The sequence below is a fragment of the Thermobia domestica genome, chromosome 2 (assembly GCF_964235325.1).
Source record: "Thermobia domestica chromosome 2, izTheDome1.hap1.1, whole genome shotgun sequence".
NCBI classification, from domain to species: Eukaryota; Metazoa; Arthropoda; class Insecta; order Zygentoma; family Lepismatidae; genus Thermobia; species Thermobia domestica.
In genome coordinates, this window is record NC_137455.1 from 89,364,586 (window position 1) to 89,383,144 (window position 18,559).

At 36.8% G+C, this 18,559-nt stretch overlaps 1 protein-coding gene across 2 annotated transcripts in view; it reads right to left on the reverse strand.

Moving 5' to 3' along the window:
• The window catches only part of LOC145674014 (uncharacterized), a 135,646-nt gene that overhangs the window by 20,073 nt on the left and 97,014 nt on the right, over positions 1 to 18,559 (reverse strand). The window lies entirely within an intron of this gene.

Sequence of the window (18,559 nt, forward strand, 5' to 3'; positions counted from 1 at the left end):
TTACATTTATATCAATATTATTGTGACTGCGAGAGATTATTAGAGGTTTTTGATCTAAACCTTTTATCGCAAAGAAGAGAACAGCAAGCGCTAAAATTTTTAGAGTACATTCTAGAAAATAAGTTATACAGTCAGTACCTTATAGATAATATATTATACAGAGTACTAACCCACAGAGTAAGGAAAGCAAATTTATTGTGTAAGAACGGTACAAAGAACTCTACATTAAGTACCTTACTTATTATGTATAACAACAGAGGACTGAACTGTTAGACATCAGGCTTATATTAAGTTTTTAGTACTTTTTATTAATGTTTTATCCTGTTGTAACAATTCAGACATGATTCTCTTTTATAAATAGTTATATTTATATTGTATTATTAGACAATCTAATCATTAAGATTAGGGCTATTTTAGTGGGTTTACTTTATATGATTCAGTTTTAAACTACGAAATTACAATTGTACTCTTATATGGTATAACTTTGAATTTTAAGTCTACATTCAATTATATTGTACGGTGCTACACTTGACTAACACTGTTATTGACACTTTAAATATGATATTAAATTAAATTAAATTGTTATTATTAAATATTTGAAAATTCAATGTTGCATCTGAAGTCACAGAAGGGGTCAGACAAAAAACACCTATGACCAAAGAGCGAAAAGGAAAGGGTAAGGTATGCAGGGTTTACGAGGGGGTGCCAGCTAAAGAAGGTTGGGAACATACTGCTTTAAATAAACAGATATTTACAACTACTATATTTATACATATTTACCGTCTTCAAAATAAAAGTTAAAGTCTTTTATTTCTTGCAATTACTGATTCCTAGTTTAGAGCTTAATACATTCAATTAGTTAACATATTTTTAAACCTAGATTGAAACTTTACTGTAAGTTATTCAAGTTTTTAATTTCGTAACAAATCGCAGCACGCTTTATGAATTAGCACACAGCACGGTTTATGTATTTCCTATTACATGAGAAACTAAATTCGCGGATTCTACAAGGTAAAAAGTAGCTGCTTTGATTCAAAACAATGACTCTGTTATCCTAGTTGTGTTAAATTTATCGCCACCGTTTTTAACCTATAATAAAGTTAAAAAGGGACAAGGTAGATTTCCTCTACTTCCGGTTTGAATTGGGTTAAATAAGAAGATAGTACGTATACTTAGAACGCTAAACCGATTCCAGAAACACTTCTTATCGTTATCTGGAACCTTTTTTCTCTTGTAGATCAATATTGAAATCGAAATTTGTAGTGATTTCTACCATTTTCGGTTTTAGTAGTGAGTTAAAGATGGAGATTATTTGTATTCTTGGGACGCTTAATTGATTGCAGAAAACAGCTTTTCCCTATATAGCCTATTACCAGTTTTGCTCTATAGTGATCACCATAAAACAGGAAATGGCTAATTTCTACTGCTTCCGATTTGAGTATCGGCTCCAGAAACGAACTCGATTCCTAAGTTTTGATCCTCTATTTTCTGACCAAGTTTGGTGGTGGTCCATAAGGTAGTTCTTGAGAATTTTTTGTCGTACGGACGGATGGATGGATGGACACACAGACAAGGTAGATATATAAACTTAAAAATTATGCACTCAAGAAGTTCTTATAATTCGTTTAGTTGCGAGCAAAAAAGAAAAAAGTTCTCAGTCGGTTGTAGAACAGAAAGAATAACCTAATTTAGTATTTCCGGACCATTATTTCTCCGAATAAAGGCATTCACTTTTATTTACTTTTTAATTCTATTATTATTATTATTATTATTATTATTATTATTATTATTATTATTATTATTATTATTATTATTATTATTATTTCAGGCAAAGGAAAATGTTACAGACTCATAAATAGATTTTTTAAGGCCTCCTTTTGCCTCTTTGCCTTTCTTTTTCTTCCATTTTCAAACGTCAATGAACAGAATGTTTTCTTCCAATATAAATAAATAGCCAACACTACTGTTTGCCTAACCAGATCGAATTTCCAAGCAAATGAATATAGCTAATTGCATGGTGTTCGAAGTTCAGTAAAAGTACTTAAAAGTTCAAGAACATCTGAAATGGTTTTCAATTATATTTGTAACTCTTACATGCAGATCTGTAACTAAGTTATTATATACGTAACTCTTTAGCAAATAAAATGCGGAAACTGAATCGTAGCCAGAAGTTTTGGGAGTGGATTGATAGAGGATACGGCTATGAGAATGTATAATGTTTCATAGTAACGTTTCGAGTGCAGAGGAAAGCGCTGCGTTGTATAAACATTTAGTGACCAATTCGTTATAATTTTCCTGTTCGACATACAGTGGAATCTTGGTAATATGAGTTGGATAGGAGCAAGGCTACCTCGCATTTATGCGACCAAGAGAACATAGTTTTTAAGGAGTTTGTTTAACCAATCAGAACTTATTTATATATTTATCATGTCTGTCCGTGTGTCCGTCTACGAAACATAAAATGTCAAACACTACTTGAATAATCACCACTAATTTTTGACCAGGATGGAGGGGGTCAAATGTTAGAAATGAAGTTCGATGATAGAGGTAATTCATTAACCAAAAATGGTAGAAATTAACCTTTTGCGGTTTTAATGTTTTTCACTATAAAACAAAAACAGTAATAGATAACGGTAAACAGTTTCCTGCCATCAGTTAAGCATTCCAAGAATATAGTTCATCTCCACTCTAATATCTTTAATAAAACACGGAAGTGGCAGAAATCTATTATTTTCGGTTTCAATATTAACGTAGAAAGTGTCACGCCATAAGAACCAAACTCCTTCAGGTGGTGTACGTTTGGCATTGCTTCTTGTTAAATTTACAGATTTTTGTACAAATACAGTATAATATAAATTCTACAGTGTTCTACGTTTAACGGGGAAAAATCCCAAAACTGACGCACATACCAACCGATAGTAGGACTCGGTTTGAGCAGGATTAACCAGGAATTCTATGTCTTGTACCTTAGGAATTTCGAGAAGGGCAATAGCAAATTTGGGTAGGGGATTGTGCCCAACCACCTGGGGAGATTGGACACCGCTGCCCATAGCTAAAGGAGACAGATGATTAATGAAACGGAATGATTGTGAAATAATTGGTGGAATGATAATGTAGAAGATAACGGAAGAATCTTGAAAAAATCCACGAAGACGTTGTTGACCATCACAAACTCACATGGCCTGGGATCGAACCAGAAACACCTGGCACTAGAGAGGAGCTCTACCACTGATTCATTATGTCCCCTAATTCAGATTCGAGTTATCGAGATTAATTTATGCTTATTAGGATAATTATTATTACTCCTATTATCTTTTTTAACCATTTTATACCAACCGCTCCTGGCGCAACATTCTGTTGATTTGCATAAAACAGTTTTTGGATATTTTACTAATGCTTATATTGTGTGGGTAGATTTAGTTAATTTTAAAAATAATAGACAACCTACTGAGGTTAGATCTATAAAACTAAAATTTATTGTAATTTCTTGTCCAAATATATATTGACATTCTTGACCTTTCAGTATATTCAAATAAGCACATATATAGCCAGCGTGTGTGTAGATCATGTGTGTGCGTGTGACGTTTTTTCGCCAGAAAAGAAGTTGATGATCTTGTTTTCCTTCCGAAGCAAAAATTTCCGTCCAGTTTGACCATGTAAAGTTCAAGCATAATCGTAAACAACAGTTGAAAGTGACAATATGCATAGGTAGAGCAAATGTCGAAGAAAATTATTAGATTAATTTTCGAGATTCTTGATTTCCTTGTCTTAGAAATTTAGATCAAGTTAAATGAAGAAAGTGTATAGTAACAGGGTTTCAAGGTTATTTTCACTTTAAATTATTAAACATGGTTTAATTAATTCACTGAAGTGCCTATTGTGGGCATGGTAGGAGATAACATGAGTTTAAGATTTAAAAAAAAAAAATGCAACCTCTTCTCGGTTTTGAATCTTGTTGACGCGAATTTGAATTAAGTAATTAAACGGAATTTCCTACACAAAGTCCTTTTCAATTTCTCAGTTCAGAAAACTTTTCACGTTTCTTCACCATACAAGTTTGAGCAATTAAATCAGATGGTATTGGAATTCTGTGTATTAGAGAGAGAGACAAAAAAATATTACCAAGTTCATTCCTTTATGACAAGCGGTTCAGAAACAATATAATAGAAGTTAAACCCCTCTTCCTGTCACATCCTCTCTTGAATGAAATTTCTAAAATACATTCAACTGAATGAGGTGTTTCTCCATTATATATCTCAAATTCCTCATACACCAAATTTTATACATTTATGCCCAATAATCCAAAGAAACATATAAAAAATAATGAAATTTTCCACGAACTAATCAATTCTTCGCACACCTTTCTCCACTTTCTAGTTTCACGCTACTGGCCAATTCCCTAAAGTTAAAACATGATTATTGGTAGGCGATAACCAATGTCAGATTGCGATGAAGACATTCGTGAAAGTTTCATTGAAATCGATACACTAAATTTTAGTCTTGACGGGTACGTACTTAGGGGAATGTATACTCTACCAGTCAGATTTTTATAACAAGAATATATTCATAAGATCAAGAGAGACCACTACTTTATTTAAAGTGTAGAGTAAATTCCATTTATTTCAATTACGAGACTTTAATTCATTTGTTTCTTTTTAAACAACAATCACAGGGATACTATAGTGTACATCCAGGGAGTCTGGATGTAATTAAATTTTCGCAAAAAGATCTCTAATAGCTGTTTCGAAAAAAATAGCATTATTCGATTTCAGTCAAACTTGGCATAATGATAAACCTTGATAACCTTGGTACGCATAGAAATATTATGGTGTCTACACTATAAAAAATGAGGTATTGAAACAACACAAAATGACTACCACTTTTGCGTGTTACTTGTGTGTTAATTCAGTACCAAGCTTTTTTTTTTTTTTTTTTTTTTTTTTACGTTTACCCGCTTAAAGGGTTGCGTCCTTTCTTCGGGAAGAGGTCGAATGGTATAAGAGCATCAATTGAATCATGAGAGGGTCTATGTGTTGTTTAGTCATCTTTATTTAACATTTTATTCAGTTTACTCAGAGGGATGGGCATCAATTAAGTAAGGGCAATTTTCGTGTGCCATGGATGCTAAGGAAGATCGTCTGGCTGACATAGAAATCGTAGTCGTTCCTTAACTTCGGTGCCTGAAATGAAGAGAAAATACCAAAACACAGTTGCGGCGATTCAGGGTCATCAGCAGGTATAAAACATACGGTGCAATCACAGAAATAGACGGCAGTCAAGACAGGAGGAGTGGTAGATGTCATGAGGGTGAACTGCTATGACGCCACAACACATGGGTATTGTTAGTAAGACGAATGCTGTTAGCTTCTGTTCCTGGGGCGACTCAGGAACTAATGAAGACAAAGGCAGCCCTGTTAGTGGGTGATTTACTGTACATGAGATGGATAGATGAGCGGTGAAACTGTGCCAGGATGATAAATGTCGAAAACTTCCGGATCGACGTTCTCGCGGCCGATGTGCAAATGGTACAGGGTCATCAGATGTTGATAAAGGTGTCGGATAATAAACATCAGGGGTATCAAAGTCTCTATCATAGCGGAGAATGTTCAGGAATACTGGATGAGCAGTTTCAATGCGTTTCTTAATGTATTTTAAGCGGAGAGCCTCAAGATGGGATAAGAGCGATGGAAAATGGATACGGTCGTAGAGTAGACGGGTTGGGTGGAGGAGCTGGATACGAAAGGCTAAACGAAATGATGGCGTTCGAGTATTGCTAGTTTTCGATAGTACTTAGGAGGAGCTGGCAACCATGCTGTGTGACCATAAGTTAAGACCGGGCGCATGAAAACTTTGTAAGTGTTTAGGAGGAGATTTGAATGTAGACCCCACGTGGTACCAACTAGTCGTTTCAGTAAGTTAGGTCTGTTTTTGGCTTTCTCGATGACAGTGAGAAGGTGCTGTGTCCAAGTAAGCTTGAAATCGAACACAATGCCGAGATACTTAAGAGTGTTATGGATGGTGACTTGTGAGTTATCAACATGAAGTCGTAATAAATGAGGATTTCGGTGTACTCGAGATCGACGACCAGATGGGAAGAAGACAATAGCTTGCGTTTTAGTAGCATTGATTGCCAAGCGCCAAACGTTGCACCAGTCAACAAAAGTGTCAATTGCTTGTTGAAGGCGTTGTTGAATACCAGTAATTGTCCGTCCGACAGCGAAAAATGCAGTATCGTCAGCGAATTGGAAAAGTTGTATACCTAGAGTGGTTGGTAAGTCAGAGACATATAACAAATACAACAGGGGAGAGAGAGAACATCCTTGAGGAACGCCAAAATTAAGGAATATTGGAAACGACAAAGCATCATTGATCGATATGTAAGCAAGTCGGGCTGTGAGAAAGGAGTGTATAGTTCGAATGTAAGAGAGAGGAAGTTGGAAAGAGTATAACTTGTATATAAGACCCTGGTGCCAAACTTTATCGAATGCCTTTTCAAGATCGAATGTAACCAGACATGATGGATGACCCTGGTTGAATTGATTGTATATAGAGGTGCTGAGACGTAACAGGGGTCCAGAATTCAGCACCAAGCACATCACCTTCTAAGCATATCAAAAATAAATCGTTACTACCTGAGAGAATTTGCATTGGTATTTATCGTTTAATATGAGCAAAGCTTTGCGAAATACATTTGGCACTTGTGTCAAGAAACGAATGTTCTATGTTTCTTGTTATCCATCACAATAATATTATTGTAAACCTGTAAATCCTCTAGCAACAGTTACATAAGCAACAGCACTGACATCTACTGTTCATACGTGCTAAGGCACAATAATAACAAATAAAGAAAATAGATGGAAGCACTGCTATCTGTGTAACTGTTGTCAGATGATTCACAGGTTTATAACAATATTATTGTGTCCGATTACAGAAAACATAAAATGTTATTAGTCACTTACCATAAATGCAAAATGTACTTCGCAAAGCTTTATTCATACCGAACAGTTAAAAACGATGCAAATACTCACAGCCAGTAACGAGGTATTTTTGATATGCTCTGAAGGCGATGTCTTGGTGTTGAACGCGTGCTCTGAAGCATCGCTAATTGCATGGTGACGATTTTGTGGAAATATCCTTTTCCTCATCCTGGGCCTCACCTTCTGTCTCTTTCTCACGAACCGTCTGTCAGACTTTCTAGCCAAAAGCATCCGAATCCACAGATCGAGCCAGAGGAATTGCCCAACCTGGACAACTATCCAAACGGGTTGTCCCACCTTTGCTCATATCACTCACATGACGCATCATTGCTTCATTCTTTGGGCACACGGCTGTCCATTATGGCTGATCCTCCTGATGCCACTGGATCCTCGGCGGATGGACGCCATCATGTCCTTACTCCTGTGTTTGGCGTTCCCTCTGTTTCGGCTGTGAAAGCGACCAAGCGGAAGTTTTTGAGCAACAGACAGCGTACGGAGTCAGGCAGTTCTACTGCTTCTACAGCTTCCAATGTCTCCACGAGATCCAGATCACCACATAGTCAACAGCTCTGATTCTGTTAAACATCCTCGCCATCCGGCAAAGAAACAACATCGAGATAATGTTTCATATACTTCTGACATGGAAGCCCAGCCGACAGACATCAATCATACGTCTCATCTTCCATTTTCCTCACCAACTCATCCGATACTTTACTCATTTCTCCTGCAAAATTTTGATTCTATGTACTCCAACGAGAAATTCGTGACTATTCAACTTCGTAAGTACTTACCGAGTACTCCTCTGTCCCAAGTCGTCAAATCACGCAATGGCATTTACTTAAAATAATCAGATTCTAATTTCGCGATACTCATTCGCAATAAAGCCTCATTTGAGATCTTTGGCAAGCAGGCTACGATTACACACCTCAACTCCACCAAACGTAAACAAGCGCCTCCACCAAAACAACCTCCACTTCTTTCAGTTGTTATTCGTGGAGTCGATCCCTTTTACACTAATGAGGAGATTCAAGAGGAGCTTCAGTATGAAGGGCATACTATTCAAAAGGCTGTTGCCACCTATATAGTGCGTATTCTTACATCCTCCCAGGACACAATCGACAATTTGCTCACCCATGGAACATATATTTATAAACGGAAACATCGTGTTGAGCCCTCCAGGTCTTCTACACCTTTGCCGCTACGATGTGAAAAATGTCAGCAATATAATTCACATCACACATCAGCCTGTCCAAATCCGACCGTTTGCGGCTTTTGCTCTGGACCTCATCAAACCCGAGTTTGTCCTAATATGACACAGCCTCCGAAATGTCCAACTTGCACCGATCAACACCCAGCTTATAGCTATAAGTGCAAAGGCAAACCTCCCGCTCAGGAGTTCCGCCCTGAACTCGTTGTTCCTCTGAAAACTGTCGAATCATCTAATTCCACTGACAACTCAGTTAACGTCCCGTCACGGTTAGCAAACTTCTCAAATTTCTAGCTCTAACTCTACAAAATATTCACCCTTTTCAACGTCAGCACGTCCCTCAACAAATCATTGCCGGTGCGAAATCTAGGTTTCATGTCTCATTATACGCCACTTATTCAAATAGCTACGCCTACTACCACACAAGTCGACTCGAAACATCTGTATAATCGTATTCATCATGGATATCGTTATTCTGCTTCTCAACATTCGCTCTCTTCTTAAGCACAAAGTGGTATTCGAAACACTCTTGCTAGAACACGTCACAGCTTTCCTCCTAAACGAAACCTTTCTTAAACCCACTTCATCTTGTTCTATTTCTCTCTACACTTTACTTCGCCATGATAGTCATACACCAGCCCTCAGAGCCAATGGTGGAAATGCAATAGGATTTCGACACACAATCTCGTTTCGACCACACAAATGTCCTATCTTGCATCTTCCAGAATATGTCATCACCACATTATATTTCCGTAATATCGCTCTCACTCTTGCTACCATCTATGTGCGCCCTGACCTCCCTATACCTCATGCCTTTTTCTCACACATTTCAAATACTTATAAGCACTTCATTATTCTGGCCGATGTCAACTTTCATAGTCGTTCACACGCCGACCAAACCTCCTTTACTGACTTTATCACAGTCCATACTACAGGCACTATTCTCAATCTTCCTGGCTGTACTGGCCCTATCAGCAATACCACTCCCGATATAGCAATTGTTTCAAATACCATCATTAATCGTTGCACTATAGATGTTCTGGACTTAATCGGCGGTGATCCTGCACCCATCAAGCTCATATATCATTCAGGTCTGGCTCCTGCACAATCCTTATCTTCATCACGTCTATCATTCCGATATCACAAAGCCAACTGACCTCAATATCGTTACTATCTTGAAAATGCCTTGGTCGATTCCGAACCTCCTACCACACCAGACGAACTTACATAACAGGTTGCTCTCAAACCACTTCCATTCAATAGGCACCTGCACTTTATATCCTAAAATCTGAATCAATCCCTTATCGTCCAAAACTACCATCACAATATCTAGCCTTAGTCCGTCTATGACGTCAATCTTACCGCGAATTTCTTCTCACCAGAAATCCAGAAGCTCTAAGACTTCATCACCAACTTCAACGCACGGTCCGCAACTATGTTTCTGCTTACAAATTGCGCCAGTGGGTTAAAACTTGTAATCATCTATCCAATACAATTCATCCTACTCGCTACTGGAAACGCTTCAATACCCTTTGTGGCAAACACTTTAAGACTCCATATCCGATTCTTTTACACAATTCGCCATTGCATTGTGACACCGAAAAAGCCAATGCCTTTGCGGACTATCTCCAAACTATATGCACACCCTCAGAATCAGATACCATAGGCAACAATCATCCAGTAGAACAAGTTGATCTTAGCTGTCCTTCACTTCAATCTCATGTCTCTCATACACTTCCCAATTATGTTCTTACCACTCCATCACAGTATCAGAAAATACCTCTGTCATCCAGCACAAACGCAATACCTCACCAGGCTTCTACTCCATCACCTATCGACACATTAAAGAAAGCCCCGCTATCCTACTCACTCTTCTGGCACTCATTTATGCGTTCATATTACGCACAGGTTTTTTTCCTACAGACTGGAAAGTATCCAAGACACTCATGTTTCCCAAACCAGTTAAACCACCGTCCGATGTTTCTTCTTACCGACCTATTCAGTTAACATCTACTTTCAGCAAAATATTCGAGCGCATTCTTGTGAAACACCTACATCCATATTTCCTAGACCGTCAACTACTACCGACATATCAAGCTGGTTTCCGTCCCTCCTTTTTTACTACTTCGTCTAACAACCCTCATAACAAACCATTACAACTCTATTCAACCATCATGTCTTGTCCTTTTCGATCTTGAGAAAGCTTTCGACAAGGTTTGGCATATAGCATAAATTTATAAACTCATTAAATTTCAAATTCCGATTGCACACATTCGCATCATTTATCATTTTCTCGTCTGTCGCATCTCTTACATTGCCATTAACGAACAGCTATCTCATCCAATTTTCCTCATGTGCGGAGTTCTTCAAGGTTCTGCTCTTTCCTCATTATTGTACATTCTTTTTGTTGCCGACGTTCCACATCTTCCTCCTGACGTCCACTTGTTTCAATATGCAGATGATATAGTCTTTCTTGGCAAAACTATTCAGGATATCAACCTCTCACTACAAATAGCCCTCGATCGTTTCACCCACTGGTGTTCTAAGTGGAAACTCAAGATTAACGCCACAAAAACTCAAGTTATTGTATTCATACCACCCCGTAAACGCACTAAAGTCCACCGGAATCCATCTCTTCTGTCACTTCATGTCCATAATACGCTAATCTTCCCACACGAACCGTTACATACTTAGGTATAATTTTCGACCATCATTTAACTTGGAAGCGTCATCTTAATCATGTCAAAACTAAAACCTATAGCCGCCTAAATCTCCTGAAACGACTCACCGGTACAACCTGGGGACTCAAAGCACCCGTTGTCCTCAACACATACAAGGCTTTCCTCCGACTCATTCTCACATATGGTTTTCCGTCATGGATCTTCGCTCCTTCCTCATACTACCAGAAACTAGCCATTTTAGAAAGACATACTTTCCGTATTGCTTTCCGCATTTCTCTCCCAAGCCCAACCCGTGATTTATATTCCTTAATATAATTTCATATACTCAGCTACCAATTCGAAAGTCTCCGCTTAAAATTCATAACTCAACGCTACACACATCACCATCCTCTACTGTTTGAAACTATGCACCATCTTGCACTTCACTCATCGCCTGCACGCTACCATAATACCCCACTTCATCTTCTCTTTACATTATATTGCTACACAGTCCCTCCAGACCATCTCGATCTACAGATCCTTGAAGACTATCATTTGCATGTCCATCTTCCCCATCTTTTTCCATCCTATGCACAGTGATTCCATTTTACTAACAGGGTTCACCACGTCCCCATTAGCCTAGAGCTACCCCTAGGTAAAAGATAACCTCATTCGTCTTTCTAACAAACTTATGTTGTGTTGTGGCGTCAAGTGCACTTCACTACATTACTCATTTTCATCATGCCTTATGATATCTTTTTTTTTTTTTTTTTTTTTGCTCTTTGTCTCTTGTATTAAATTTCTCACTCGTTACATTGTGTTTTCTACTCTAACTGAATGTGAATGTGTTTTCTATCCTCGTAAATGTTTATGTGAATGTGATTATATATGAATGTGTTTCTACTGTTATTATAAACTCTGTTGTATTTATGCTCATGTCTATACCTTGTTTATGTTCCAGCCTAACCGCAAATATGTTTATGATCGCAAAGATCATAAAGACCTTTCCGCCAGAATGATAATGATAATAATGAAGTTTCATAAATAAATAACAGCCCATAGCCCAACAACCGATCCTTCACTACTATAGTGATCGTCTGAACTCCCTTCCCTAAAAGAGGGTGTACCGCTCTTAGATGTTGCTAGCCCATGGCTAGCCTTTTAAAAAATGGTGTTGAATTGACACACAAGTAACACGCCAAAGTGGTAGTCATTTTGTGTTGTTTCAACAACTTAGTTTTTGCTGTGTAGGCTTTTGTTGTGGACCATCAAAGTAGGGGTTTGAATTTAATCAAATTTTCATCAAACATTGGTCTAAATAGTATTTTTTAATTTTTAAAAAATGCAAAGAATTCACCTGTTAAACTTTAATTTGAGGGATACGAACGTAAATGATGATACGATTGATTAACTATGTCATAAATGCAATGTCTACCTACTTATATTGAAGATTTAGTAAAATCAATAATGAAAGATTATTTTCCACCATGGAGAACTTACGATACTGGTTTAAAATTTATTATCACGTTCAGGGCTGGAAAGATGTTGCTAGCCTTTTAAAAAATGGTGTTGAATTGACACACAAGTAACACGCCAAAGTGGTAGTCATTTTGTGTTGTTTCAACAACTTAGTTTTTGCTGTGTAGGCTTTTGTTGTGGACCATCAAAGTAGGGGTTTGAATTTAATCAAATTTTCATCAAACATTGGTCTAAATAGTATTTTTAATTTTTAAAAAATGCAAAGAATTCACCTGTTAAACTTTAATTTGAGGGATACGAACGTAAATGATGATACGATTGATTAACTATGTCATAAATGCAATGTCTACCTACTTATATTGAAGATTTAGTAAAATCAATAATGAAAGATTATTTTCCACCATGGAGAACTTACGATGCTGGTTTAAAATTTATTATCACGTTCAGGGCTGGATTAACCCAACTGGAGGCCCGGGGCTAGAAAAAATATGTGGCTCCTGCTCACTTCACTTATATACATTTCTGTGAAAATATAGTGGGAAAATTAAAGAAATATGTTTCATATTTTTGGTCATATTTTATTTTATGATCATAACTGTATTTTCATTATTCTTTTTAGATAGCCACTCAAGATTTTGATAAGAGTGGAGGCCTCTGTCCGCCTAGAGGCCCGGGGCTATAGCCCCTCCCTTAATCCGGCCCTGACTACGTTGAGAAATAAGGTTAATACCGAATCTCAATGGAATATGGACATATTAAAATAGCAATCTGTATAGCTGTTGAAGCAAATAACTTTCTCTAAAACTTCCACGTTTCCACGAACAGAATGGAGTACGAAAGACCCTTAATCTCTAATTTATTTATATTTGAACATCAAATCCACATGTTTTCCTTTCCTTTCCAGATTTCATAGGCAATCGCCAACACTGTTTCGAGTATGTATACTTCACGAATTGTAACTTTTGCTTGTTCCAGCTACTAAACTTTCTGACATCAGCTTTAGGTAATGAAAGAATGATACGTGGGCAAGTCGAATCTCTCGTAGAACTAGATTCCTTCCGATACTTTCCATGATTGTCAAATTCTCTTAACTTTGGTTTAATTTCTTGTAGTTTTGATTTGGGGATTAGAAGAATTCATTCGACACTTTATCCGAAGTTAAGAGTTATTTACATAGCTTAACAATCTCTGATTCCATAGAAGTTATTGTGTTCTCTCATATGCTACCAGCATATCTACAAGAAAACAACATAGGGAACCGCCTACTGTACTGAATTGACGGGATGAGGCTACAGTTAGGATAAATCCAATATAACTGATATAACAAAAATAATATGAAGGAAGTGTACATAAAAGGTGATGTCATGATTGGAACATTACAACTCCAGACCACTCACTAATTTCCACTGTGCTGCTCTAATCACAATGAAAATGCACTGAGAAAAAAAAATGTAGGTGGCATACTTAAAAACGTAGGTTACATTCGTAATTCCTGTAGTTTCTGGACTTAACGTACAACCGTATATAACATCCTGCAGCAAACGTATAGCTGAAAAAGTATGTATTATACGTACTGTCTGCACAAGTGCAATGACGTCATTCGTGTGACGTTATCTGCAGTAACAAGTATATACGGAGGTAATATCTAGCTTTGTGACGTCAGGGTCGTATGTAGCATGTGGGTTAATAATGACGACATACACTGACTATCAGGACGGAGCATGATTTCAAGAAGTATGCAATATACGTTCTGTACGTATGTTTCTTGCGTTCAACCCCGAGACAGCATCTATATTGTACTTGTGCCCCATACGTACGACTAGATACAGTATACGTATTGTACGTATGTATTATACAGATTTTCCTTATGTCGCACACAGCTTGTCCAGATACAGCATACAGAATATCCGTATGCACCATACAGAGTGCATATATGTAGCTTACAGACTGTCTGCATGCAGCATATAGATTATACGTATGTCGCGTACAGGTTGGCCATATGTAATGTATAGATTGGATGTATATAGCTAATAGGTTGTCCATATGAAATATACAGATTTTACCTGTATCGAATACGTATTGCCTTCTTGTAATGTATGGATCGGACATATGCAGGATCTAGAGTGTACGTATAGTGCACCATTATTAAAGTGCTGCAACATACTGCAAAGTGCATGATACATTCTTACTGTAATGTTGTCAAATATTGTTTTACTCTGTATGAAAACAAAAATAGCTTAAAATATGGTTGATCTCCTTTGTGCCAATAATAATAAAATTAACAATACTACACTTTTCAAATCTTAGTTTGGAGCAGTGAAACTGTCAAAAGAAATGTATTTACCTGCAGGGTGTCCTATAAGTTTGGGCTTCCTGCTAATTCGTTGGAAAGCTACTGCAAAGTCAAGTGTTGAAAAGTGACACAAGCGTTAATTTTAAAATTATAGGCACAAAGCAGGGGCGGATCCAGGACGGACTTCTGGGGGGGGGCGGTCGGCGGTAATATTGCTACTTTTAAGAGCTCCAAACTTGTTATGGATGGGTTTATTTATATATAAAATAAGAAAGTTTCCTCTTGTGGGGGGGGGCGATCGCCCCGATCGCCCCCCTCTGGATCCGCCCCTGGCACAAAGGAGGTTAACCATATATTAAACTATTTTCGTTTCCATACAGAGTAAATCAATATGTGATATATTACTGTAAGAATTTATCATATGGTTTGCAGTTAGTTAGTTGCAGCACCTCAATAATAATGCAAAATGCACAGCCTTATACAATCCTATATTCAAACTCAAACAAGATTTACGTACAATCATTTATTAAGCTGTTATCATCCATTGCTTGTACGATATAAAGATTATTTTACCTCATTCTTTTCCTTAATAGTATCTTCTACTAAAGTGCAGTTGTTACCACAAGAGGCCTGAATAGAATTTTCCAGAAATAACTTCTCTGTACATTTTAATTAACAGGTTTTTTTTTTTTTTTTTTTTTTTAATGTCGCAATAATTAAAAGTGTGGTGTCAGCCGGAAACGCATTCGCTTACAATATTATTCCTACTCAGTACTCGCCATTAAAAATGAAACACCAAGAAGGAGACTGGGTAGATGCGCCAAAGTTCCCAGGCCGATACCTAATAGTAAGTGCAGAATACTCTTAAACGTTCGCTGTATTCGCTGTGTGACAACGTGGTGACAGCGGAGGCGTTGTGCAGCCATCGACTAAACATATTTATTCTTCCCTGCTATAGACATTCTGCAAATTTGGACTTTCCTGGATGCATCCTTCTTAGTGCAACATTTTAAGGAAAGAGCAATTTAACAGTCTCATACATTGCTTAAAGAAAGAGCAATGATTCTCAGAATTACTCGGAAGATATATATACACAATAATTTAAAACGGTTATTTCAAACTTTGCAATTCAAAGCACGAAAAGAACTATAGATAAAGGAACACTGATTTTAGCCAAATAGTAATTAGTAAACTCAATCACACTCAGTACCATTAGTTGCTTGGTGTTATCCGTAAGTCAGAGATCACGGTATCTCATTTCGTGTAGATTTTTGCATTTGTTTAACGCTAAAAATGTATTTTATCGCTAATTGAACCCAGTACCATATATATACCGACAGGACGTACCTTAGTCACAAGGTGACATGAGTGAAACACTAAACTATTCGATTGACACCTGCGGCCTTGTCAACACTAGAGAAAGTTACAAAGTGATTAAGTAAATACGGAACATAGTTCATACAAAGTATAGCGATGTATGAAGTCTCCGTTTCATACGACTTGGATAAAGGATACATCTGAAATAGCAACAAAGAAATATATAATGATTTCTCTGGATAATTTGGATTAGTCCAGAATTCGAACACACACACGCTGGTAAGTCCAACATTTTTTTTTTTTTTTTTTTAACTTCTTTCTTCGGATTCCCAATAAAGTTGACTACTGAAAAGCTGAGTTATAGATTCTGTATTAAAACAACACCTTCGCTAGACATGTTCAGTATACACATTGTCTTACATACAGAACAATACATTAGTTATTAATGCATGTCTGAAATAATAGTGCTTCGTATAGAATTTTACTTCATCCAATCGCAATAGCACAAAGATAAAAAATATTGCTAGGGATAATGTTCTTATTACAGAGAAAAAGAATTAAAATGACTTAACATTAACAATCATTTTCTTTAAACAGAGATAATATTTTATTATAATTTATGGAAGAAAGAAATAATTTGTAGTACAGTATCTTTATTAGGGTTATATATTCGTACAAAATAATGTAAGTACAACTGAGTCTGTCTTCAGAAAGGGCGTACTTTTAGCCACAACCTACACTGCTTCTTTTGACTGTCTTTCAAGCAGAATCCTGGTTTGATGCACGAAATACCTGCAACAAAAATCAGAAAATATTTAAAATGTTATATTCAGTGTGCTTAATTTGGTTGTACTTAACAATACAAAGTATCTTAACATTTTTGAGATTAAATGGACAAAATCTGTTAGGTCAGGTATGGACTTTTGGGTTGCACGTAGAAAAACTATGAAGTGTTTATTGATGCTGAACAACAACTCAAAATGTATTACCATTCAAAAGTAAGTGGGTACCTCAATGGTGTTCGGGCTACCATGGGGTACCTAATGTCTGTATTTTTTAGATATATGAAAATATATGTCTCTAAAATGTAAGGAACTGACATCTGTTTACCGAAAACCTCAACTCGGTAAGCCTTATGGATATCGAGATATGGGAAAATAAAGAGCGACACTACAGAACTGTGGAGTTTGCGTACTAGATGGTGCAGTTTCGGAAACGTAATTACGAGGGCTTACAACAACCTCAAAAGTAGTTTCAATTAAATACACTACACACACGCCCTGATGGGGGTTTTCGGGTACCATGATATTCCCAGAACTCTCATTTCTAAATATTCTAAAATATGTCTTAATAACGTTTTAAAGAACGTTAGAGGTGTGTGTTTACCGAAACCGCAAGTCGGTACGCCTAACAGTTACCGAAATATGGTGAAATAAAAAGCGACACCATAGGTACGTGGAGCTTGCATATTAGACAGTACAATTTAGAAAATTAATTAAAATATGACTATCAAGATATTGTCAAATAAAGGGAGGATCCATATAGTTATGGGGTTTTCGTGTTAGGTGGTAAAATTTCCGAAACCGATCATGTAAAGTTAATAAGCATCACTAGCAATTTCATCTTAAAATAATTAGGTATTTCCATGGAGTTTAAGAACATCATGGGGTCTACCAAGATTAAATTTTAAAAGTTTTGTAAAATATATTTTGACATTTGTAAAGAGTATTAGAAATATGTATTTACCTAAAAGTTCCAGCTAGTACATCTAGCAGCTAGAGAGACACCATACAATAAAAGCGTATTAGATCTTGAAATTTCAGAAAACAATTATTGATCCTAACAAAAGTTAAATAAGATGGTACTTATATGGGTTAAGTGAGAACCTCAGACTCGTCAGTACAATTTCGATCGAAAGATTAATTCAGCTCTAAATTTTCTTTGGACAATTCCAAGCGTTCATCGGGCTCTGAAATAAAGTGAACATTTTTTGTCAATATCTAATATAGCAAGCGAGATATAAGGAATTATGTATTTTATGACGTCGTAAAAATAGAGACCCACATGGATTTGTACTTTTGAGTATTTGCTGTAAGAAGAAGAAATTTCAGAAAACAACCGTATATACCTTAATAGACAATTAAATGGGCGGGGGCACAGTGGCTTAGTGGTAGAGTGCTTACCTCTGGTGTATTGGGTTCTTGGTTCGATCCACGGCCAAGTCAGTTTGTAGTGGACATCGTATTCGTGGGTTTTCTCGGGGTACTCTCCTCCCACCTTTGCATTCCATCAATTCTGTCAACAACATTCACTTGCTTTAATCATAATCTCCCTGAGACTAAAATGCATAATCGTGGGTCGCTACACTGAAATATTTCCTTTTATTTAATTTTAAAATTAAATAGGGAGTTAAGTATGATCGTATTTCTATGGGTTAAGTGAATACTCCAATAGTTTCTGCAAAAAAAAAAAAAAAAGATTAGTTAAATACCCTACCACTAAGCTACTGTGTCCCCGCCCACTGAATTGTCTATTAAGGTATATACAGTAGTTTTCTGATTTTTTTTCTTTTAGGAAAGACCCAAAAGTACAAATCCATAAAGATCTCTATTTTCACGTCATAAAA